Source organism: Rhinolophus sinicus, chromosome 17, assembly GCF_057876585.1.
Source record: "Rhinolophus sinicus isolate RSI-liver-muscle chromosome 17, RSI-T2T, whole genome shotgun sequence".
In the NCBI taxonomy this organism is placed as follows: Eukaryota; Metazoa; Chordata; class Mammalia; order Chiroptera; family Rhinolophidae; genus Rhinolophus; species Rhinolophus sinicus.
In genome coordinates, this window is record NC_142517.1 from 133,986,621 (window position 1) to 134,014,285 (window position 27,665).

At 35.5% G+C, this 27,665-nt stretch overlaps 1 pseudogene; it reads left to right on the top strand.

Annotated features, from left to right (window-relative positions):
* The first annotated feature begins 13,191 nt into the window (after positions 1 to 13,191).
* Positions 13,192 to 13,329, top strand: LOC109458696 (thymosin beta-15A pseudogene; annotated as a pseudogene).
* Positions 13,330 to 27,665: the final 14,336 nt, after the last annotated feature.

Genomic DNA, 27,665 nt, shown 5'->3' on the forward strand with positions numbered 1-27,665 from the left:
TGATGATGATAATAATAAAGCCACTTAGATCTTCTGCTGGGAAACTTTGTGCATATATTCCCAAATAGCATTCAGGAGAATAGTTTCCAGATTGCTCTGCCTGAAGCCTTAACATAGCGCAAAGGGTAAATATTCACAGGTACCATGGAATTCACTGGAAGATAAATGTTCATAATCGGTTTTGCTTCACATCTTTGTGGATTTACTGTCTCTAATGAACCTGACTGAATCAAGAATTTGTGTGTATTGCAGACTTAATCTACATTCAGCGTTATCTTTCTTTGTGTCTGGCTAAAGCGGATATCTATTTTCAACAGACTCTGGCAGCATTCCCCATCATTTCTTATAGCAGATTCCATTTCCTGTTCGTGACATATTCAAATGTAACATCTAGATAGGAGCTTGCCGAAGTGTAATCCACATTATCCTAATGGCAGTCCTGAAATTGCAGGAAAGGCGCATGATGAGAGTTATATCACCAAGAGGAGAGGCAGCAAACATTCTGAGTGACAAGGACAGACATTCCTCTTCTCAGTGTGCCTCTGGACATGGCAGAGTATTGAGTGCTGTCAAATAGAATGCCCTTGGATAAAATAAACTTTTCTGAACTGTTAAGTAATTTTTGTTTCCCAGATCAGGAAAAATGAAAAACTTCTCCTAGAACATATAAATATATGAATTGAGACAGCCATTATCATATCCTTAACTGGCCCACTGACTAGATTAGTAATTATCTGAAAGTCAGGAGCCTAGAACAATACCATCAACATCATCTGCACCGTGTTGGAAATACACATCCTTGGGCCCCACCCCAGAACTACTAAATGAGAAATTCTGAAGTTAGACCCAATAATCTGTGTTTCAAGAAGGCCTACAAGTAAATCTGATGCATAGTAATGTTTGTGAAATGCTAAATAGATTGTGAGTTTTTAGCCTGTTTCCTTAAGCCCTTGGAGCTGTTCCTTTACTGTATAAGAGATGATTATGAAAGTCTCTCCCAGATTTATCATGTAATGATACATTTGGTTATGGAATAGAATGCCACTTTAATGGCACAGTTTTTGTGCTTTCCCTTGACATGATTGATTCCTTAAGAAGGTACCAAATTTGCAAAAGAAACTATTTTTATTCCTTTTTGTTAGGTGTCTATGATAGAATAATAACTCATCTTTAACCTGTGGTTCTGCTATCCATTCTGGTGTTATGTTGGCCATACGTTATCTGTCTGCCACTTGTTGATCTTCTCCATGACATTCACTGGTGACTGAGAAGGAGAACAAGACCATGAACCATAGAATTTGAGACAGGTCTTCCTCCTGAGCTGACACCACAGGGAACAGTGTCAATGAGTATCAGTCAGGATTTTGAGTTAAGGGAGAAAAAAATACAAGCCAGGATATCACCCCCTACTCTATGCCACCTCCAGATTCCAATGTTTTCATGATCCAGTGAAATATAAAACCACTGCCAAATTGTGAGAAACCATTGTAGAAGGCAGGCCAACCAGGTCCCCTACTCAGATAGCTCTAAGTGTCACTTGCCACTTCAGCCAAATGTTCCCTTAATCTCTCTCATCAGCTTGACCACACTTCACTCTGTCTCTATAACAATTTATTGGTGATTAAGTTTCTTCCTTCATAATAGCACCTCATATTTATTTGGTGATTGGCTTTATCATCACCTTCACTTTTAGTTACTTGAAATTTCCGTTGGAATTTTCAATGAAACATTCCAGCCTTAATTGTTACAACTGTTTCTATATGGCCTCGTTGTATTTGTCTGTTTGTTTGATTGATTGTTTATTTTTCTGCTCTGGATGGTGGGTCGCCTTCTTATTGCCCGCTTTACTTGTATAATCCTAACTATTTACCTGTTCACTTATTTTCTGACAAATAATCTTTCTGCTTCATTTTCTTTGTATTTGCCTGCTCTCCAACTTGGTTCTGATTCTAGCCTTGCTTTGATCTTAAGTATATGTGTATGGCTCAAAGTTATACCATTCAACAGACACCTGTTAACATTTCTGTGCCCACATGCAAATCATAGCTCTTCAATACACCCCATGACATGCAGAAGATCTTTTGACTTGGGTTCGAGTCCTTTCTATTTGACATTGCCTTGCCACTCATTTGCTCTTTACAGACTCATTTTGACTGATTCCCATGCAGATTAATGAAACAAGCCTGGCTATGGTTTGCCTATGATTTGTCCCTTCTTGGCTTGACAGATCTCAGTAGCCCAGTAGTCACAGGTATATATAGCATACCCTGTATAGAATAGCAGCAAACAGCCTAGCCTTTATAAACATCTGCATAGCTGCTTCCTCCCATGTTTTTGGCTAGAACCGAGGCTCGGCTGACCTCCTGTCCAGAAGCATTTATTCAGAAGCTGTAGATGTTGATCAAAGATAAAACTCAGCTCTACTTAGTGCTGAAAGTATAGGCAGTTCTATACTCATTAAAAAAAAAAAATCACATCTAACTTGTCCTCCTACAGAAAGAAAAAAAAAAGAAATGTTGTTCTTATAGTTATCTTGCCTTGAGAAATAAAGAAAGGGGAACAAGTGTCAGTTTTTTTATGAAGAGCAAGTACTGTGATTAAACATGAAGATCAAAAACCTTGTAAGAGTCAGGAATATCTGATCACAGAAATGCTTTGGTTCTTAGTATCACTAAACATTATTTATCTCCCTAGGAAAATTTCGTACCAATGATAATTGAGCACCTGGTTCTCTAAGTGGGTCTTGGGGAATAGGAAGGTAATGAGAGACCAGCAATCTTTTCTGAGCTACTAGCCTTGGGGCACAAGGGCGCAACGGACTAGTGTGCCTGTGCTTCTGTTAGACAGTAGATGTAGGGAAGAAAGACTTGTAAGATGGAGCATTTATCATAAAACAAGCCTGTCAGGCACATAGGTAGCATGACTGAAAGACTGTTTGAGACTTCATATGGTCTAGACGAGCACTATGCAATAGAAATATAATATAAGCCACATAAGTAATTTTAAATGTTCTAGTAGCCACGTGAAGATATGTAAAGAAATTGATGAAATTAATTTCAATCATATATCTTATTTACCCAAATTTGGTAGAATTATGATCGAATATATAATCAATGTAAAAACATTTTGATTGAAATGTTTTTTATTTCTTTTATTTGAGCTAAGTTATTTTAATCCAGTGTGCATTTTAAATGTATAGCACATTTCAGTTCAGTTACTATAATTCAAGTCCTCAATAGCACTGTGTCTAGTGACTCCGTTATTGGACAGCAGAGGTCTAGATGCCATAGCCTCCTCCACTGAACAAGCAATTGAAGAAAGGAAGCCAATTATGTTTCAAGAAGAACAGCCAGTGCTGGCTGTATGTAGTCTAATCATAAATAAACAAACCATTTAACCATTATGCTTTTGGAAAATAGTGAATGCCAGATCCTTGTTTTATAATGAACTCAATAACTAAATATCTTTCTAACCCTATGATACTTGATATGAATTTTCTATTTGCTTGATCTTGTGGTTAGGTTAGAGAGAACAGTAATACACAGTGCCTCCAGAGCTAATTCTTTTAGTTAATTTAATTGTCTGGAAAAATATTCTATATCTTGAAAGCTTAAATAGGTTTTTCCTCCATGTAATACAATGTGAAGTTGTAACATCAAATATGAAACTCACCAGTAGATTAATTTAATCCAATTCAACTCTCATTAGCTCAATTAAACTATCTATTCAGTGATAAAACTTTCAGCACACTAGTTATTGTATTATCTAACCAGAGAATTCAACCAATGGTTTTTATCTGATAGCCTTTTCAAGAATGGTTTATAGTTACAAGATCCCCATTTAATGAGGGCTTTAGATCTACCCACTTCGAAATATTTGGCTTGACGCATTATTTCCCCTTGCTTTGAATAACTGCCTTAAAAATAATAATGTGTCATACATTCAGAGACATGTTTGCAATATTCTAGAGTACTTAGAAGTGGGATTATTCCTAAAGATATCATCATTCACAGGTCTTTTGTGTGTGTGTGTGTGTGTGTGTGTGTGTGTGTGTGTGTGTATTGCAGGCAGGGGAGGGGGACACAGTGCGTGGTGAGTGGTCAAATACTAGAAGGTAGTAAAAGATTTTCCAGGGCACGGTTTTAAGAAATTTAATTTTGTAATCCTCAATAATAGGTATATTCAACTCATATTTATCTGGTTAATTGTTTGGTTATTTTTTATAACCTCTTTTTCTTTTCCAAAAGATGTTATGCACTGATTGTTAATGGTACATTGCTTTAGTGCATAAAATCTCCAGGGCACTAAACAGAGGAGAATCCTCTTTTCAAGAGGAATCAGGATTGTATAATCTCATAGAACTTCTGTTTTCCTGTTTTAGAGTGTATATTTCTTTTAAGAATGAAACAAGGGACTAGAATTTGGATGATGGAATGATGTGGGTATATGTGGTTAAATAGAATTTTAGCCCCCATAATCATTCTCCCCTGAGGTTAACCATGTGTATATTACATGGCAAAATGGACTTCGTAAATGATTTATGGTGAAGAACCTCCAAATACAAGGATTATCCTGCATTATCCAGGCGGGCCCGATGTAGTCTCAAGGGGTCTTAAAAGTAGAAGAGTCTAACTGACTCTGGGTGGTGAACACACAATGGGATTTATAGATGATGTAATACGGAATTGTACACCTGAAATCTATGTAACTTGACTAACAATTGTCACCCCAATAAACTTTAATTTAAAAAAAAAGTAGAAGAGTCAGTCAGAGAGATGCGATGACTGAAGAAGCAATACAAGAATTTTGAAGAGTGGGAGAATCAACCTTCTGTCACTGGTTCTGAGATGAACTCAAGCCACAAGGCAGAGACTCTATTAGGTTGGTCCAAGGTATTGCGGTTTTTGCAATTATTTTTAACCTTTTAAACCGCAATGACTTTTGCACCAACCTAATACAAATAAGGGGCCCCTAGAAGCTGAGAACAACCACGAGCTGACAGCCATCAAAGATACAAGACCTCAGTCCTACAATTGCATGAAAACAAATTCTGCTAACAACCTGAGGGAGGAAGGAAATGGATTCTCCCCTAGAGTCTCCAGAAAATAACTTAACTCTGCTGAAACCTTGACTTTGGCCTCGTGAGGATCCAAGAAGAGACACAGCAGAGTTTGATGGATGCCTGACTTACAGAAACTGTGAAATAATAAATGAGTATTGTTTAAAGTCACTAAGTTTATAGTTTTTTTACAGCAGCAATAGAATAATACGATTATAATTTCCATCTTAATACAAGATGAAAGTAATACTTTCCTTCAAGAACTTTGCCAATTCCATCTCTTGACCTTTGTTAAAGAATGAACTGCTTTTGAGGAACAGCCTTGTGAAAACAAAGCAAAGAAATATTGGTAGGAAATAAGGTCCATTTTTTTTTTTTTCTCACATAGCACATATAAATATAGCAATCATTTTCAACTATCCTTAATAAGAATCATTAGGAAGGGTCAATAATTGGAAAGAAAAACACCCTTGAAGAACTGAATGGGTCAGCGACACAGAATCTTTTAAATATTACTGGAATATTTTCTAGTTCCACCAACATTTCAAGATATAATGAACAAAAACCCTTGGAGAATACTTTCCTTTGATTTTTTTTTCTCAGATATGTTGTGTTTTTTTAAATTAAAATAATTAAAACTTGTTTTATTAAATCTTTATTCCAATTAGGACAGTTTTTTATTTATTTATATTTTATTTCATTATTCATTTTATTTCATTATTTACAATGTTTAATATTTTTAAAGCTCCTGTTAAGAATGCTAGCTCTACTGACAATTAAATTTTAGCAACATATTTATCTTAGTTTAAATGAATAGTAAATTAAACTAACATATTTATCTTAGTTTAAATGAATAGTAAATTCATGATTATAATTTATCTTATTAGAATATGCATTTCTAATCAAATTTTATTTTTATTTCTCATGATTTATTATAATTTAATTATATTATTTTGATTAATTATAAACAAATGAAATGATAAATTAGAAAAAAATTCCACTCAGACCCATTGGTCACAGGAAATGAAACAAAATTTAAAATTTCAATATGCATGTGTGTGAACATACATGTGCACAAAGACATTATTATCATTCTATAAAATAAGTAAATATAATAGGATAATGAACAAATGATTCTAAGCAATAAAGTTATTTTGTTTATGTTAAGCAAAATTCGTTGGGAAATATACCAGAAGTACATATTTTCAACTATTATACTTATGATGAAAATATTTAGATTTAGATTTAAAATATTCAAAGAATAACATTTTTAAGGTTTTTAGGATGTACGGAGCAAAAAATCTGAAGACCGCTGTCTTGGCCTTGGTATCCCAGAAAGTGGAGCTTTTGAGCACTTTTTAGGGAGTATTTTCCCAAGGAGTAAGAGTGAAAGGCAGGGGAATTGAGGCAGGGATGAGGGGAAAGCTGATACCAGAAGGCATTACACAACTGACTGCTCAGTTCTCTAAGGTCATTCTCTAAGAAGTGATTAAAACCTCTGCCTGGAGGTAGTAACAAGAAATTTATCCTCAGGATTTTGTCTATTCCATGTTACTCTAAATGATTCACCACAAATGATGATAACTCCTTGTATTTCCATGTATGAATGATGAATGAGGGTTCTTGGACTTATACTATGGCCGATTAGGTAAGAACCTAATCGGTGTTCCTACAAAACTCAGAGCCCATAGAGAGCTTGGTAACCAACAGAGCAGAAACTGGGTGAGAGTCTGACGATGTCCAACATCGTTTCTTGACAGACTCTTTTATGTACCAGTTGGATATGTTTATGTCTTTTTTACATACATCTTCCATGCTTCCATTCACCATAAGACTTCCGATATGTGAGAATAAGATGTCCTAATTTCTTCCCTGAAAAGGGAGCTCCAAGTACAATCAGCTAGCGTTCTTTTAACATAAATCTAAACAGACTGAAGACAAGAGGTTAGTGAAACACCTTGTAGTCCACTACATTATAACTGATCACAAGGCATAATATTTTTAATGTGCCACAAGAATCAGTCTAGGTTTTCTTCCCCTCAGTCAGCACTATAACTGGTCCCACAGTGATGATCCAGTATTACTCTGCGAGGGGTCTGAGCCCTTAATTGCTTGGTCCTTATTGGGCAATGGTTGCTGAGGACTAAGTGATGCCTGATGAATATCCTGGGTTTAACTTTAAGTACTTCTTGCCCCATTGTGTAGCAGCAACCCTAGGTTCGCGTAGCAGTCCCGGCCAATTACCCTGCCAGTTCCCTTACTCTTTTCTTTGTTGCTCTATTTGAATGAAGAACCCAAAGAGACAGGAAGGTGTTAGAATTTAAAATTCAACTTAAAGATGCTCCCTAGCATAGTGATGGTATAGCTTCCTAGCACAGAAAATAAACTTTGAACTTGCGTAGCCTATGGTTTCAGAGTCCAAAAGCATAATTAAATTATTGCTTATAATGATAGAGGGTTGAATTTTATTTCCACACTTAGTTTTGGATCCATTTATTCCAGCACCTAATATTAGTAATATGTTTAGTGCATCCTTTGGACAGCACCCCGATACTTCAGGCTGTTGTCCCTGGAATAATGCCGTAACTGAGACTTGAACAGGCCATTCCATGTTTTGTATTTGTTTTGTTGTTTTGTTTTTATTAGTTTCAGGTGCACCTGACCATTCCTCATTTTGAACATGACATGTTTTTATGGGTTATGGTGGAGTGGGATCCACATGGCAAGGCCACTGAATCCTTTGGTACATACCTTCTGTCACAGATCCTTTGTTACAAAATGGGTCTATTCCTCTCAGGCAATTTACATACAATACCACGCATATAGATCAACATTCTGTAAGTCCTCTGAAGTTTGTTCTTGTGCCAGTACTCCTGGCATAGAACAAAAATTATGCATATATATATATATATATATATATATATATATATATATATATCATAATCAGAGTAGATGTCAGTTTGCATATGGAAAATAACTGCAACCTTGTTTGTTTTTTTTTTAAAGTTGTAGGTGTTCAATGTATTCAACCTAATACCAAGTTGGGGGCTAGACTCTTTGGGGAATGGTCACAGGAGAGTTCAGTGTTAATCTTGGATGCTGCTGCTGAAAGTTTGGGTATTTCCAACCTTCAGTCTTGGTGAGAGGAAGACCATGTTATTGGGACTGTGTATAGCATCCAATCATACCACAGTGGTCACTCTATTCATGGGAACATTGCATTACCACTGACATGGCCAAGAAGAACTTCTTGACTTTCACAAGATGAATCACCCTATTTTCTTGTTAGGAGACTCCTCTACCCTACGCATTCTCTTGAAGGCATTTCCTTGAGATACAAAAATTTATTCACTTTGTGTTCACTACCATGGGTCAATCTTCATACCTCTTTTCCAGGCCACCTTGTATCTGGTCTCTGAATCTTATTGCTTCCAGGCCCCTGAGTAACCAGACAAACTATTTGCTATATCCCAAGAGCTCATATGTGTATGTAATTCAGACCACTTTTCTCTCTAGATAAAGCAGATGACTAAATGTATTCATGGCTCTGTCCACTGGGAGAATTTCTCTTTGCCACGCTCCTTTATGGTCACTCATCTGTAGAACTCGAATGTGCTTGCAGTTTATTTGTGGCTGTTCCAGCATCATTGGCCCAGATGAGTTCTTTCCTCCTTCACAAGTTGTTTTTTGTTAATCCCCAATAAATTTGTAACAATAAATTGAAGAGAGGCAATGATGTAACAGTAGTAGGCAACATGGGATTCTAAACCACTTGATGTAACTTATTTCTGTTTTTTGAAACTGCATGGCCCCAGTCCCAAATACACTATTTTCTTCATGCTACAGAGTCTGTGGCTGTGCCTGACTGTGATGGATGGCATGTTTGTGTCTCCTCCAAATTTATATCTTGACACCCTAACTCCCAATGTGATGGTAGTTGAAGGTGGGGCCTTTAGGTGGTAATTAAGTTTAGATGAGGTCATTAGGTGGTTCCTTTATGATGGGGTTCATGCCCTTATAACAAAAAGGAGAGATGGAAGAGCTGCTCTCTCTCCAAGGACACACACTGAGGAAAGGTCGTGTGAGCACACAGGAAGAAGGCAGCCATCTACCGGCTGAGATGGGCTCTCAGCAGGAACTGAATCTGCTGGCACCTTGATCTTGTACATCCCAGGCTCCAGAATAGTGAGAAAGAAAGGTGTGCTGTTTAAGTGCTGACAAATGAAGGAGTTAGTGTCAGCTGTGGGTGAACCAAGGTTCGAGCTCATGTCCCTCCCCTGGCACCTAAATACACACACACAAAGGAGGCTACTTTGATTGAGCAGGAGGAGGGGCAGCACAAATCTTTTTCAAGCCTGGCCAGATGGAGCCTCACTGAGGTCCTTCCAGAACTGACCATTGGCTATGGCCCGCTGGGTGAGGACCTCTTTCGATGTGGGCCCATCCTCTGAGAAATTGATGGGAAAAGGATCAGATGAGGCCAGCAGTGGAGGCCTCATAGTCAAGAAGTTGTACTTCTGAGCCTTCCAGGAAAGTGTGTGCTGAACGCTGAGCTTCTGAGATTCCTTGCCGAGCAGCTCCATGTTCCTAAGGGTAAAGAAGCACGTGGAGGCACATCAGTGGCTGCCACATACATCACGTATAGGGCCTACCTTCCAGCTACATCCCCTGTGGACTTCAGCTCCTGGAGTCTCCATAGGAACCGCCCCAATCTATGGTACTATTTTAACAGCCCAACTAAGACACTATCTTGTTTTATGACACAATGGAACTGATGATGCCCAGCTGAACATGGACAGCCCAACTTCTACTATCACTTGATGTCCCAAGTCACTTGATCAGCTTCACCTAGGTCCCAATTGCGTATTAGGAGCTGTCTTTAAACAGAGTGGTTTCTTGAGCCAGAATCCATAGCCTTGCTTTAGAACCATAGGGGTCATCACCTTGACTCTCCTACTAAGACTTGACAGAGACCACCTCTAGCCACGTTAACTTGGCTGAAATACCTGTCCTGAGTGTCACAAGAGCTGATAATATGGCCTGAAATTGCTGCAGAGTGCTCACTTTCTCCGAGCCCTACTCAAATCCATGGAAGTCTCCCATGCCACTCTATAAATGGATAAGATCTGTATTCCCAAGAGTGGTATATGCTACCTCTGAAAATCTAAAAGGACGCAGGAAGGAGGCTTTTTCTTAGTGGTGGATGGTGTAAGAGAAAACTTGTTGGTCAAGGAGCTTTCACTGCCACTCAGCTTTGCTGTCCATTATGGTAATTATGTTTTCCTAACAGTGAGGTGACAGTTAAATACAGCCATCAGATGTCCAGCATTCCAGAATCTATTACCCCATTATTACTAGGGAGTCCAGTTCCAGGGCATCTCACATTGTTGTGCTACAAAGGACAGACACTCTCAAGATTTTCAAAGATGCTAAAATATCCCCTAATATCTTAGTGATGAGAGTACCCCTACAGCCAGGTGGTAGGCTCTCAAGTCTAATACAGTAAGTTCATCATAACCTTGCCAATTCCCTGAGTCTACTGACTACTTTATCAACATTACTTTAGGAAGTCTTTTATCACTTTTGGCCATCTTCATAACTGTGCTTCAAGAAGTCATTGGAAAAAAAAGGAGTATGTCTTTGCCAGGACTTTGAAGCCAAAGTCATGTGTAAGTGACTCATGTAAATAAATTATTCCACAGCACATATATAGTCTAGCACTATTTTCTAACCCCCAAGATCCCCTCCTACATTTGCTTCTGATCTCTGGCATACACAAAGGCCGTGTCCATGATTCCTTCAGTATGTGAGTGATTTTTTTTGTTAGCAATAATTGTACTTATCTAATTGGGCTTTGCTGAGACCTGACTTTAAATGCCAGTCTAAAGGCAATAAGTGTGGCATGTTAGGATTTTAAGGATAACAGGTGTATTTTCTGGGTTGCTATGAAAGACCTATGTCTTCCATAGTTTGCCTTTAGTTGGTAGATGACTTCTAGAGGTTTTATTTTTTGTTTGTGTGTTTGTCAGTCAACAAAAACAAAAGTTAAAAAAATAAACAAACAACAACAAAAAAACTACTCTAAAATCCTTACACTTCTCATTGCTCCCATAAAATTCACATGCCTCATCCACGGTGCATCCCCATGCCGCACCTTCCATATGTACGTTATCCTGATTAAGCTTAGTGATTGTGATACCATCAGCAATGGCTATTTTTGCCATCTTGCTTGTGAGTAGACTTTCTCCAAAGTCTCATCTGGAGGCTTTTTATCACTGCTCCTTTTACAACTGTGTTAACCTTGGTTCCTCAGAAAGCGGACCCTAAGTCAAAGCTTATATATGTTTTACCACTTTATTAGAAAATGCAGTCCCAGGAAGTAAGAGAAAAGGAAATGAATTAGGACCAAAGGAAAAGACAATATGAGCTTCACTATCAAGCTGAACACCACAAAATACAACTGATCCCTCAATCCATTGTGACAGTTTTTCATGGAATGATCTGAACTATGTTTCAAAACTATCTGCCCATTGAGAGAGAAAGGAATAATTTATCCACAATATTCCATTTCCCATTGGTCAAAACTTTCCTCAGGGTTATTTACCCCCTGCCTCTTCCACATTACACATGTCTGGTCTCTGAGCAGGATCCACAATTGGAAGCTCCATGATGAATGTGAGAGGTTAGTTAGCATCACGGGTATGAGGCAAGGCACTGTCTGGCATACCCGCGCGGAATTAATTGGAACCCAACAGAGCAGTAGTTAGGAGAGACAGATCTGAAAAACAGACAGAGAAATGGTGAATAAATCATATTTGGCATATTCACCAGAATCTATTTTTACACTATAGCAAACTGAAACCCATAGAAGTAAATGGATTGCTTGAGTTCTCACATCTAGAAAAATTAGAAAAAACTGATCCATCATATGGACCCCACAAGAACTAACTTTTGGACTCTAGCTTCTCATGCTAGGGATTTAGAGTACCTTGATTTTGTATTTTTCAATATCAGTCAAAAACCAATCAGATTATATCATGGTAAACAAAAACCTTGGAATTCTCAAATTCTTATCCTAAAGGGGAATATATATATATATATATATATATATATATATATATATATATATATATTACACATGCACACATTTGAAAGAAGGAGGAAGAAAAGGACTGTGGACATCCTTGTAACTATGTTGTAAATTATGTAAGTTCCTGGCTCAAGACTCCTTCAAGGGTGATGGAAAAGTGTGAGTCTAAAATGAAGTTGTTAATTTTATTTTAATCTGAGAATGTTAAGAGGGGTATTATTAATTCACTTTGATGATGAATCTGATATATTAAATCATTTCAGTCCTCTAGAGATATGTGTTCCTTTTTTAAGGACTTCCAAAAGATACCCCATTCGTTAAGGGGAAAGAAACCTAGCAACTGTTGAGTGCTTACTATATGCCAAGCAGAGATTCCTATCCTTTAATATGCTTCACACACAAAAAAAGTTTTTCTTTTTCTATATCCAAATTCCAATTACTTCAGGAGTGGGAAAAGAAAATCACTAGTTTGTCTTATATGACAACGTTTTCTTCAGCAAATCCTAAATGTTAGTGACCTTGATGTAACACTCAACCGACGTATACCTGTGTCCCTTAGGATCGGATGTGAGCCCAAAGCAACAATGGACCTATAATGAGTGAGTTCAAGATATGTGGGGGGCACTTCAGAGCCTTGGAACACTGGATTTACAGCTGGCATCTCATGCTCATTTTGGCTTAGTGGGTTCACTAGTCTACTGGCTGCCTAATGAACCGACGCATCCCTGTTCGGCTAAAATAGAAAAAAAAAAAAAAAATTTTTTTTTTTTTCAGCACCTGGCCAGACCATCTAAAATGGAAAGAATAAAATAGAGGGGAAAAAATAGTTATGTGACATTTACTAGGGTTTTTAAAAAACTTTAAAGGTACCATTTATTCTCAAGTTTTAAATAAAGATTTTTCATTAAACTTTTTGTTTTAAGATCGTTGTAGACTCACATGCAGTTATAAGAAATGATGCAAATCTAGGCCAGTGTGTGGAGCAGCCTCAGGTCAGCTGGCTTTCACAGTCTTCCATCCTTCAGGCTTTCTTTTAGTCAAAATGAGGCATAAGCCAGACTTGTCCAAAGTGGAGAAGTTTAACAGGTCAAAACTGAAGAAAACTAATACAGAAGAAAAAAGCACTCTCCTCTCCAAGGAAACTATCCAGCAAGAGAAGCAGTGCGTTCGAACATCATAAAATGAAAATCTTCTCCCAAGTATCAAATTTCAACATTGCCTGAGTGTCTTGGATTTTTTGTAAACCTACATGTTTGTTGAGATTTTAGGCATCTTCTGATGTCTTCCCACTCATATTCTCTGGCTAAGAGGTCGGGGGTAGCCAGTGCTCTCTCACCTTCGTTTTCAAACTTTCCATCAGTGAGTAAATTCCAGCTGACAGATGCTGTCTACAATCCCACCACTGATGACCTTTGTGCTCGTAGTCCTTGCATCCCCAAAAGATAAACCACTTTTAACCTCTTACAATTGACGACTCCATTGTTCCATAATCTTCATGAAATGTCATGCATTTGCAGCTTCTCACAGTTTATTTTCATTTTTTATGTAGTGATTAAAATAATAAATATAATCATGTTGAGGGGAAAAAAAAGAAAGAATGCAGAGGGATCCCAGGTACATGTTCCTCCGTTTCCCCTAATGGTAACATCTTACAAAACTGTCTTACATTATGACAACCAGAATATTGTCACTGATACAGTTAAGGTACAAAATGTTGCCAACGCCGCAAAGATCCCTCATGTTGCACTTTTTATCACCATTCAAACTTCCTTCCCTGAGCACCCTGATCCTTGACCACTAATCAAATCTCCATTCTTGTTGTTGCAAGAATCTTATATAAATTGAATCATACAGTATGTGACCTTTTGGGATTGGCCTTTTTCCCTCCTCCTAGTTATCCGGCGATTCATCCAAATTGGTGCCTGCATCAATAGTTGTTTTTATTGCTGAGTAGTAGTTAGTGGTGTAGATGTACCACTGTTTGCTTACCCATTCACTTGTTAAAAAATTATCTGTTTTTTTTCCGGTTTTTGTCTATTATGAATGAAGTTGCTATAAACTTTTGTGTACAGATTTTTATGTGAGCACAGTCTGCATTTCTCTGTAATAAGTGTTTAAGAGTTCAATTGCTGGGTCACGTTACGTGCACATTTAGGTTCTGTTGTTGTTTATTTCCAAACTATTTTCCAGTGGCTGTGTCATTTACATTTCCAGCAGGTATGCGAGTGATCCAGTTTCTCTGCATCCTTGCTAGCATCTGAAGTTGCCACTATTTTCAGCTGATATATTACTGATAGGCTGAATGATATGGAGATACCTCAGTTTTGTTTTAACAGACATATAATTTGCAAATTTTTCTCCTACTCTGTAGCTTATCCTTTCATCTTCTTAACAAGAATATTTTTTTTCACAGCAGATTTTCATTTTAAGTTCAATTTATCAATTATTCCTTAAGTGGATTGTATTCCTTATATGGATTCCTTTTATGGATTCCTTATAGTCCTTACAAGAATTCTTTTCCTAGCTTTAGTTACCGAAATTTTTCTCCTATTTTAAAAAACGTTTTACATCATATAATAAGTTTGTGGTCTATTTTGAATTAAATTTTGTATAAAGTGTGAGACTGAAGTCAAGTTTTGTGTTTGTTTGTTTTTTTCCTTAGATGTCTAATTGCTCCAACACAGTTTATTGAAAAGCCTGTCTTTCCTCCATTGAAATGCTTTTCCACTATAGGCATATTTATGTTGGACATATTTGTATTGGACTATTTCTAGTTTCTCTGTTGTGTTCAGTTCATCTGTATATCCATCTCTACACAAGTGCCACACTGTATCATTGCTGTAGCTACCTAACATGTCTTGAAATTCAGGTTGACTGATTCTTATTTTATTCTTTTTCAATTTTTTAAGCTTTTATTTTCTTTATATTTCCACATATTTTAGAATAATCTTGTCTATATCTACAAAAAGATCTTTCTGAGAATTTGATAGGGATTGTGTTTTGATAGGAAAATTTTATATGAATTTGGGGAAAATTGACATTGTTACTATGTTTAGTCTTCCTATCTATGCATACAATATGTCTGTTTATTGAGATCTTTGATTTCTTTCATCAATATTGTGTAGTTTTCAGCATACAAGTCCTATACATATTTGGTAAATTTACACCTAAGTGTTTTCATATTTTGAGTAATTGTAAATGGTATTTAGTTTTTAATTTCAGTGTCCATGTAGTCATTGTTAATATATAGAAATTAAATTGATTTTTTAATGTTTACAGTGAGTTGTTTATAATGTCAACAGTTTTCATAGCAGTCCTATTTATGACATACATTTATTATATCATTTTACAGATGTGGAAACTGAGTGGAAGAATGATAGAGTTACATACTATATCAGTTACCACTGCTACATAATAAACAACTTCAAATTTTCAGTGGTTTGAAACCATTATTTATTTTTGCCATGCATCTGCCAATCACCTGGTGACTACCTGGGAGTCTATTGGTCTAGGCTATGCTTATCCAAGTTTCAGGATGAATCCAGTTCTGTTCCATAATGTGTGACTTTGGCCGGGGGCTAGCAGAAACATGTTCTTCTTATGACAAAGACAGAAGGACAAGAGGGCAAGCCCAACCATACAAACACATGTCAAACCTCTGCTTATGTCATAGCTGCTAATATCTCATTGTCAAATGCAAGACATACGTCATAGCCTGGCAGCAACGTAACAGAGTAATATATCCTACCTCTAATGGAAGAAAATATAACTTGGCACAGGGTATAAGAGATGTATGAAGTATTGAGGCCAGTGATTCAGTCTTCTACATGTGCCCAAGATCTACTGTTAGCAAGTGGCAGAGCCCAGACAAGAGCCCAGATCTGCCTAATTCAAAGTACTTTTATTGTAAACAATTGATGTGTTCCCAACCTATAAAACAAAATGATCACATGGTGGGCAATATTTGTAGAATAAAGGAATGAATAAAGTATTCAATTCTGCCTCTTGCTAAAATATATTTTAGATATGTAGATATGAAGATATGTAGATATGCGTTATGAATTTAATGTTTCAACAGTAATACAAAATTTCTCATCAGGTAAGCAGACTTATTAATTACTCTGCTTTACTTTTTATTCCCTCAATACCCTAAGGTCTTCTGCACATATTCTGTTATGGAAACTGAAACTGTAACTTCGTCATAGTCACAGTGAAGTTGCTTTCTGACGTTGGTAACTAATGTTCTCTCTGACATTGCTCTGCCTTCTATTGGGCACCATTCTCTAGCAGTGTTATTGTCAAAGGTCCCATGCATTTACATTACTTGTTATCCCCTGATGTTTTCAGAAGATCTTTCCAGAAGTCTTTTTAGGAAGTTGAGTTTAATGTGTGCATTGCTTTTACAAGCCACTTGCGTGTTTTTAGCAAGTTCTATAATTGCTCTCATACGGAGAAAATCTTTATTTAATATGCAGGTAGTGTAATTAATACAAAAGAATGTGAAGGAGAGGGAATTGAATGGCATTTCTTCAACTTGACTGTCAATTATGGACTTTTTCCAAAATGGATGAGTATCCCAGAGTTTTTCATGTTGTTGTTGTTGTTGTTGTTGTTTTTAGAGGGAGTTGGCAGCTTCTAGGGACAAAAGTTGTGAGAGATCCATTGAGAGCTGTGGAAGCAACTGTCTGGTGTGCATTTATATGTGACACAGCAGAAAGCTGTGCATTTATATGTGACACAGCAGAAAGCTGTGCATTTATATGTGACACAGCAGAAGCATGCACAAATCGTTAGACCACAATGGGCCCTAATGTTATCTCTAGATTATTATAATGAAGGTTTCCATAATGGATAATTAAGAGTTTATTTTATGCAAGGAAGTCATAGAAAACACATATGATTTTGATCAATGTGTCTGTTTCTATCTCAATCAGCACAACACCTGATGTCTTTACTAAATGTAACACCAGATAAGGTGGGAATGCAATCCACTAGCCTATGGACATCATTAGGATTATTGATTAATATACCAAGACAGCCACTGAGCTTATTCAAATTGATGTGGGAAGACCTACTCTTAACCTCATTCCTGCCTTGCCAACATCAGATCCAATATATTATCCACAGCTGAAAATACGAAATTTAGTGAGTGCAATTTCTGTACAAACACCTTGAAAGGAAAAAAAAAAAATCCATATATAGTGTCTCAATGATCAACATGGACATGTAGCTAGTTTTGCTAAGCATTTTGAATATTACTGTTAGTACTCCTATTGCTTATTCATTGTTTTCAATTGATGTGAATATTAGACAGGGAGAGAAACAAGCCCTCCCTTCATTCAGTTCCTTTTAAAACAAGTAATTATTTATTTTGAAAATTTATCTCAGGTAGCTGATGTTTCAAAGTTGTCCCTGTGGCTCTGAGTCAGATGCTTTTATGATAACTGTTAAATCTCCATTACTACTCAGTTGCTATCAGTCTGAAAAGAAAAGCTTTCATTTTCAATCTTTGCCAGTTTACACAGGTCACATTCAATCTTATTACCCAAATACTCACTTGGAACATGAACTGGGCTTGTCTCACATTAAGGAACTCTGTCCTCTGGCAGCTTATCATGTAAAATTGGGAAAATATTGCTGAAAAATATATTAAATAAGGGGAAAAAAGAAAGCAATCAAAGCAAGTGCACTTATATAAGATTAACAAAGCTGGCTCACAGGAAGAAAATGCAATCTGATATTTATCATTCTACCAAAAAAGAAAAGTTTTATTTGTGAAACACTTTGACTAACTAAATATTTCAAATTGTGTGTGGTAGGTGCTCATGTCTGTTCTGTGACCAAACAAATAGCTAAAACCTGAAAATCTCATAAAAACATCTAATCGATATTATTTTATTGTTTGTTGTTTTTAGCCTGAACTCGGATAGACATAACAATCAATAAATCAAGAGAGATACTGAAGTTATAAGTTATAGTAACTTCTTAATCTTTAATTTGTGGATTACTGTTCACTGGTACGTCGCTAGAGTCTGTTTTCACCCCTGGAACATAGTAGGTCACCAACAAATAATTCTTGAATGAATAAGAGTATCTTATTTGAAGCAGCATAAAACCCTAGGATTATGATTGTAGACTCTGGTGTTAGACTGCCTGATTTTGAATTTTAATTTCAGCTCTTTCTAGCTTTGTGATCTCGGGAAATCTTCTTAACATCTTTGGGCTTAACTTTTCTCATCTGAAAATGAAAATAATATTTTTTACCTTATAAATGAAATAATAGACAAACATAATTTAGACTGATCACTGGGGTATAATAAGCACTCAAAATTTGTTATAGTTATTTAAGAATGAATCACAGAAAGTATTTTATCTTCTTGTTTGGGGGCCATTCTTTTCTGAATTCTGGGAATTACAAGTTAATTTCATTAGCCAAAAAACAGAACAAACCAACCAAAAAAAAAAAAAAAAAAAAAAAAAAAAAAACCAAAAACAAAACCAAAAAAACTATGATCATAAACGTGTAATAAAAACCCAAATATTGAATCCTAAATTCAAGATAAATTATTTTATGCATAATTTTATGTTTCACAGTCCCTGCAACTCCATTATCACAAATTACCAAAAATATATTTTTATTCATCCTCACTATATATTTCAAATTACTTCCTTTCTACAAAATATATTAGGCAAATTTAAACAAAAATTGCATACAAATATTTAGGAAAATATACATATAAGTAAAAATTCAAGATCAAAGGAAGCTTAAATAAAATTATAATGGCAATGAAGACTAACATAATTTTAATGATTATCCCAATTTTTTCTCTGAGTTGACAGGGGTATTTCTTCAAACAGCAGTGATCAGTTGTACAGTTCTTTTATTCAGTCACTTAACAAATATTTAAAGAGTAGCTGCTATGTACAACATTGAAAAATAGGAAGCTAAACAATTTTATAGGAGAAAGGCTTATTTTAACTCTGATTTCTGAAAGTGATTTCTTACAGTAGTTATTACATAGAGGATATTGTTGATTGATTGGATGGTCTTGAGATTATCATGCTAAGTGAAATAAGTCAGACAGAAAAAGTCAAGAACCTTATGATTTCACTCATTTGTGATACCTAAAACTGCAAACAACAAACGAACAAGACAAGCAAACAAGCGAAAACTCACAGACACAGACAACAGTTTAGTGGTTATCACAGTGTAAGTGGGGAGGGAGGTAGATGAGGGTAAAGAGGGTCAAATATATGGTGATGGAAGGAGAATTGACTTTGCATGGTGAACACCCAATGCAATATATATATAGGATGTATTATTATAGAATTGTATGCTTGAAACCTATATAATTTTGCTAACTGGTGTCACCCCAATAAATTTAATACAAATTTAAAAATATATTCCTTCATATAAATAGAAAAAAAAAAATAGTAATTGATTACTTGTCAGGGTTCTTGAAGGAGGATTACAATAGAAAACAAAAATCACTTCAATAAACACTTATTGACTGTTTACTGTGTACCCAGACCTGGGATAGGTGCTGAGGTTTTAAAATTAGTGATTTAAAACAGCCTCATCTATTCAGCCTGGTCAGAGTAGACATCATATAGGACAATGACTTTAAAGAAGTGGTTATTTTAATTTGATCAAAAACAACAATCTCATTTAAAAAATGAAACAATTTTTTTCTACACCATTGATGTTAGTTTTCAGAATACTACATTGAAAAAATAAGTATAAATTACTTACCCAGATGTAGATTATATTTATATCCATCATTTTCAAAAAACAAACCTAAGTAAAACAATAATAAAAACAAAACCTGCCTCTCTTTGAATGCATGAATCTTAGAATTGCTTTTGTCATTATCTTCCCTAATGCAAGAAACTCTTCTAAGACATCCTCAGGATACGGGTCACCAGTTTTTGTTAGAACATTTCCAAAGAAAAACGCCTACTACTTTGGTTGTCCTTCAAATTAAGTAAAAAATGTTTGGATCAGTTAGGATGAGTTTACTTACTAGCACTGCACTAAAAGTAACTTGAATGAGATTGTGTGGTAGACAATTTGAGTTGATCAATTTCATTAAAGTGCCTCTTTTTTTTTTTTTTTTTCTATATTTCACTCTACCATTCTCAGAATATTTGATTTCATTCTCATGCTTGTGGTGCTTATAGTCAAAATGGCTACAATAGCTCAAGTCATCATTTCCAAAAGGAAAAAAAAAACCAAAAACTATTATTTTATTTGTTATTTTCTGCATGAAAGTTATTTATATATGACAAATACAATTTTATGTTTTCTAAATACATTAAATACCTTTAATCTAAAGATGATAGGCATCAGGGAATAGCATTAGGGAAACAAACACTAGAGTATCATATAGCATTGATGTCACACTCCCATTCTCTTTTTTAGGAGTAGCATACTATATAACAGATACAAGTAATATATTTAGTTAGTCAATGCTCAGACCAACTCTTCATATTAGCGGAGCCTGGACCAAGAGTACAGATAGAGACCCCCTTCTATTATATCTAAATATTTGAAATAATAATTTAAGCTACTAACATGTTAAATAAAACATGTATTATTCTAGTCTCCTACTAGACCAGGGGCCTCCTTTCCTGCTATTGTTGTAGGCTTTGCTTCCTGGCTAACTCAAACTTGCAGTCAGCACTTTACTTGAATTCCCTCCTCCATTTGTTCTTGTCATTCTCGTCAATGCATCCATGGGACATGTGAAACAGGAACTCAGAAATGAGGGCAGATGCTACATTAGTTGACTGCTTGTGAGTTCTACAATTGTTAGGGCTCTCTTACAAGGTCCATAATCCTTATGGGAATCTACTGGATTTCAGAGTGGTAATATAACCATAAACTGAATTTTACATAACACTGCTATTGAAATGTGAAGAGCAGCTTAAAATCAAACAATATTTCTCTAGTAAAAACCTGTATTTTCACAATAAGAGGGATAAAATTAGAAACAAACAAACAAAAACTTTTTTCAGAGCTTTTTGAATTTCAGAATTGCATTATAAGAGATTGTGGATCTGTAGTATGCCAAGCACTTCACTGGGCACTTGAAATATATTTTATAATTTAACACACTACATTTTTAAAAGATAATTATAATTATTCTTGTTTTACATATGGGGAAAGTAAGGTTCAGAGAGGTTAAGTAACTTTCCAAAAGAGCTATTATTTAAAAGCAATTTTGACTTTTTAATCCCACCAAGCCATACCAGATTGCCAACAATATACAAGGAATCTGGGGTCAATTTCCCTGTAAGTTTCATTGAGAACTTTTCCAGAATTATCACCATGATACACTTAGACACATCCCTCCGACATTGTAGCGTTGTCCACATTTCCTCTTTCACATAAAGGCCCCAAATAAGAAAAAGAGAGGTCTTAGAATATTTCTATGATATAATGTACTTTATTTTAGAATCCTTCTAAAATAGCTTTGGCTTACTAGATTCCAATGCAATGACACAAACTATTCAGTTAATGAGCAATTTATCAGTGGCTTAAGGAATCTATGCCTTTGAAGTAAGATTCCCATTGTCTTGTGTCTTCATCTCTCCGGAAAGCAAATATGTTTTTATGATCCTTTTCATGCTTGGCTGCTTGGATTTGTGGGTTATTTCTAGTATTTGCAACCTTAATGACTAGTCTTGAGGAATGTTTATTACTAATAAAACCCACATCAGTAATTTTCAGTGTGACAGAATTGAAAACATCATCTTTCTCTTCTTTTAAATGAATAACAAATCATCAATTGTTAGAATATAATCTTATGCTTTCAATTTGTTTGTTTGTGTTGGTTGTTGTTGATCAGTGGGCTTTTTAAATATTGAGCTGAATTCTGCCCTTGGACTACAGAAGCGATATTTTGGGTCCAGTGGTACTGTGATGTAATTGTTCTATGATACATACACTTTCTCTGCATTTTGTTGTCGGGGATTTCTTTTTCTGTTGCTGTTTTTTATTTTGTGTTATATGTAGCAAACATTTGTGGTAAAGTGGGTTATTGTAGGGGTCTAGTCTCTGACTCTAGGAATATCCAGCAGTACCCCAATCAATAGTCTTAGTCCATCATCATTTACTTCTCTTATGTTATCTCAACCAGACCGTAGGCTTAAAAGCATCCTTTACTGACATCTGTTTAATACAAACTGAGCCTGACCTCTGTCTCAGATGCTGAATTCCATATCCATCCAACTCCTAGATATTACCATCTGGAAGTCTAATAGGCACTTCAAAACTTATTACCTCCAAGAAAAGTTCCTGATTTCTACCCCTCACCTTGCTCCACCCTATCACAGTAAGTGGCATTTACTCAGTTGCACAGAGCAAAACATGGAGATGACCTTTTATTTCCTCACTCCCCACATTCAGTGAATCAACTATAACCCCATATACATCTTGAATATATCAACTTTCCTCCAACTTCAGTGCTTCCCTCCTTGTTCAGAAAGCCATCATCTCTCCGCTGGGGTGCTGCAACAATTATGTAATGGGTTCCCCTGAATTTACTACAATTCAATATCCTACCTACAATTAGCCTACAAATAGCCTACCTACAATTCAATATCCAAAGTGTAAACAAAATTGATCCTTTCAGAATGTAAATTTGTGTATGTCGCACACCATCTGAAAACTTACATTTTTTAACGAATTCTAGTTACACTAACAATAACATATGACTGCTCTTTTAATCCATTAAGGTGCTACTCATACATGATCTTGCCCTAATGACCAGCCTTCATCCCTTTCCACTCTACCTATCTTTTTAATGTTTTCCAGGTGTACCACCCTTCTTTCCGTTTCTCAAACATCAATGCATTTTTCATCTCAGGCTTGTGCGCTTATATGTCCCTCTGCCTGGTAGTCTCCTACTCTCTGCAAAGTGATTACAGATTTGTGCATGACTTAGTCTTTCACACACTTAAATTTCAAATGTTACTTCCTCATAGGGGTCTTCTTTGACTTCCCTATCTGAAATAGACTTCACTTCTGTGGTGTTATTTTCTATAATACTACCCTTTCCTAGGTCTTCAGAATATTTATTATTACTGAAATTATCTTTATTTGCTTACTTGGTTATTATCTGTTTTCTATACTAAAATGTACCAGTACCAGGTTTTTCTCAATTTCCAGACACACAGAAGACTGCCTCTTTCACGTCTCTTGCAGGTTCATCGGGCTGGGTGATCAGTTCTAGTCAATGAAGTGTGAGTGAGAATGTTAGCTGTTACCACTAGGATGAGGCAACAAAAAGTTTACTTGCAGTTTGCAAGTTTATCTTTTCCTGATGCAAGGCCCAGGAAAGCCAAATACTCCAGATCATTTGACTACAAGATAGGGGAGCCTTCATGAATCTGGATCTCTGAGTGACTGTGTAGAGCAGATCGCTTAACTACCCTACTGGACATGAAGTGTGAGTGAGATATAAACTTTAGTTGCGTTAATCCTTAGGGATGTTAGGGTTACTATAGAATTAACCTAGTCTATGCCAATGAAAGAAACTACCTTGAATTATATTTTATTTTTATTTCTTATTTTACTCCAGCATCCAGAATAATGTCTGGGACAAAAAAAAGAAAAAAAAAAGTAATTATAATAAATGAATCAATCCCAGCTACCTGTTTCCCCATTGATGGGTGGTAGCTATAATTTTGAGCTTTATTAGCACTGTGTTGTGTCCCAAAAACTGAACCAGTCCTGTGGCCCTGTACACAGCACTCTTATTTGTGAGATGTCACCTACAGATTTCTTATTATGAAAATTCATTACTGTACCATAAAAAGAGATAACATAAAATCCAAATTATCTGTGATTTTGGTAGATGAGAGAGTTGATTAAGAGAATGAGGTAGTAGATTTAAAAAAGGAAGATAAAAAGGGGAGCATGTCATTGTTTTCCATATTAAAGCTATTATTCCACTCTTCAACTTTACAAGGAGAGGAATGAACAGAGCAGCAGCACTTATTTATCCTAGATTGTATATCTACATTCTATCATCTATTTTATCTTCTCCTTAACCCTCCATTTCCCCCATTGTCTTTACCTTAGCGTTCCTCCCCCTCCAATTCCACTACCTCTGATTCTTGTCCTACTCTGGTCTAAATCAGCATAGTTTACATAAGCACACTCAGGGTAGTAGGAGAAAGCTTTGAGAGAGGAAACAATTTATGTTATTTTATCTCTTCATAATAATATGTGAAGATTGTTTTGGTGTGTGGTATTTAAAAAATATAACATGACTTCTTTAGATTCAGATTACTTTTCAAATTACATTGAGCTTAGACTAAATTAGTTTACAGTTTCAAAGCCATCACAACCTAAAGCTGTGGCTCAAAAAATTGGTGGAACTAGGGAACGTTATTATGGAATTAATAATTTTTCCACAAATAAATCATAAAGTAGGAAACTCAGGATAAAGATTTTTGCTCCAATTGTGATTCAGTGATTTATTTCCATGTAGCATTCATTAGAGGAATTACTGAAGAATTAAAACAGCATGGTAAATTTATTTTTAAGTCTAGTTTATTGGGATTGATTCTCGTGAGCATTAAGGATCTGCTTCAATTTGTTTTGCTCTTAAAAGGAGAAATTTAAAAAGTGAAACCCTAGGCAAAGCTATTTGGGGTCTTTCCCATAATTGAAGTTACATTAATCTAGAGTTTCTTCTTAAAGTTATTAGTATTATATTATATTATATTTTTAAACTTAACCTTTTTGAGAGTGAAAATTACCCTACTTTTCCACTCTCAGATATTTGCCTTGAAGTTTGAGGGCTTTTAATAAAGATATACAAGTCAGATAACTTTTCTTTTTTTTTTTTTTTTTTTTTTTTTAGGCATTTAAAGCATTTTTCTCAAAAATGAGTGCTTGGGGTCCAGTTCAATTATTTAAACATTATGTATTGCTCCAGTGTGCTATCTCAAAGGTACTGTTCCCTGGAAACACACATTAAATGATTACAATTTAATTGCTTTTAAATGTTACATGATAAGGTAGCGCAAATCATCATCCTACCGTATTCAATTCCTAATAATGGCTGCTTTTGATGTAGGAGAGACAGAGAGTGAGTGTGTGTATATGGGCGTGTATGCATGTGTGTATAATTTTTAAATGTAAGTTCTGGTAAAAATTCAGTTATATTATAAGGATTTTGTGAATACACTATAAAATAATATAATCCCCTCTTGTTTCAAATATCCATTCACTTATATAAATTTCTAGACTTTACCCAAGGAAAGAGCAAATGAAAATATAATCAGGCAATGTTACAAGATCTTGGTTATGTTTATGGTACTGGGCTATATAAGGATTTGAGAAATTCAGTGTCTTTGTGAGTTTCCGCTTCTATGTTCATTCTGTAAATAAGAGAGAAAAGAAGATCAGAGTAGGAAAAAAATAGAAATTAGCATCCTTTTGCTTAACACAAAACTGTTGATCTTTTATTCTTCATTCTTTATGATTTTATATCATTTTTCTTATATCTATCCATCTATCAAATGTCTAGTCTAATTTCTTCCCCTGGGTGGTCAGTTGATTTTTTGTTCTTTTGTTGGTCATAGACTATGACTACAATTTCCTCCCAAACTTGAGCTACTGGTAAAAAAAAAGAAAAAAGAAAAAAAAATTTTGGAGCAACAGCAAATAAATGATCAGCACCAAAATGTCCAAAACCTTGGGAAAATAATTTGCATGCAATACCTGCCCATTGAATGAATGATCTGTCAGTTGGTTGACCTTTGTGGACAAATAGGAATAAATCGCCCCCTAGTTTGAATGTGTGAATACAAAAGCAAAATACATCATCTCTTCACAGGCACATTCTAAAATACTGTTCTTCAAAAATATATATTTTATTTTTACTCAGTAGTCCCTAAACAAGCTAAGCACTTTGCTGTTACAAATAAAATAATTCATGTAAATGTATTACTAAAATGAATATTACAATTTATTCTCAAATTATTCCTTTTCATCTCTGTATTGTTGTCTAACAGCTGTGACTGCCATCATCTGTATTCATAGACATCATTTAAATCTAAACCTCCATTTTCTGGCCTGTTCATGCTTTTCCTCTGCTTTAAATTCATTCTTCCTGCTTTATTTCCTTCCCAATACTCCTTGTCTTTTAATACAAAATCATAGCCCCAAATGGCCAAATAGTTTACCCAAAAATACATTACTCTGTTTCAACATTTTCTTTCCCTACAGCTTGTGGTACTTACATTCTATACCTGATTTATTCATTCATTAGTTCTTTCAATAAATATATATTAAATTATTTATTAAATACTGCAAAAATATTTATTAAATACTACACTTTGGGAATATAATAATACACAATGCTCAATCCCTGTCCTCAAAAATCTAGCAGTCTAATGTCAGAAATTGATAAAAATGTGCTATAAACTTTCCAACTAAACAGAATTTTCTTTGAGTACAATGACTTTTTTTTTTAAATTTATCATGACATCATCGTATCCATAAAGCACCTACAACTCTGGGGAGGACATAGGTTCTCAATAAATATCTGACAAAATATATGTATGAAAACATGAATGAACAAGATGGTTTGATGGTTAACTGTTGCAATAGAGAAGATTGTACAAAAGGAACCCGGAGAGTAGGTAGGCGCTCATCAAAAGCATCTGACAAGGAGATGCTGGGTTTTGAGTTGATGCTTAAATGACAAGGGGCAGTGACTAAGGAGTGAAAAGCAAAGACTTCTGAGAAGTGGCAGAAAGTCATAAGAGAATATGGCACCTTTTGGAACTGTGAAGGTTTTGCCATAATTTCCCCAAGCCCCAACCCACCTTACATTTATCAAGACAAACTCAGATCTCCTTAATACTCACGGTTTTGTGGTAGTTGTTTTGCTATAAAGCATATTCAATTTCTTTGTTTGAAACTCATGTTGATGTCAAGTCATAAGGAGTGAATAGAATAAACTCTGGATTAGAAATCAGATCAATTCTTGTGATAACACAATATACCTTTAACTCCCTGGATGGCCTTTGAAAGTTAACTTTCCCTCTCTATGCCACAATTTCCACACAAATAAAATGAAAATATTGCAACAGATATTCTCTGAGGTCCTTTCTATCATAGAACATTCTATGATCCTTGACTCTTAACTCTAAAAATCTCCCATTTTCAATAGGCTGAACGAGAAAGAAGAAAAATACAACGTGGAAGACATTAGAAAAATATCACAGAGATGATATATTTGGAAGGCTGAAGAACTGCCTTCTGAGGAAAATTGAAGGAAAACAATGAGTATATATCTGGTTATAAAGAGTATGGTCTTTTTGGGAGGCATGTGAGGGCAGGCCAGATGACTGTGAGTATTATGATATGACGTGGTCATTTTCCTCCTGGGAAATGTAGAAGCAGCTAACTTTTACATGCACAGAGTTTAAATAAGGAAAGAACTTGTGCAGTTAATAAAAAAACAAAATCAAAACCTGTAATTATTATGGAGC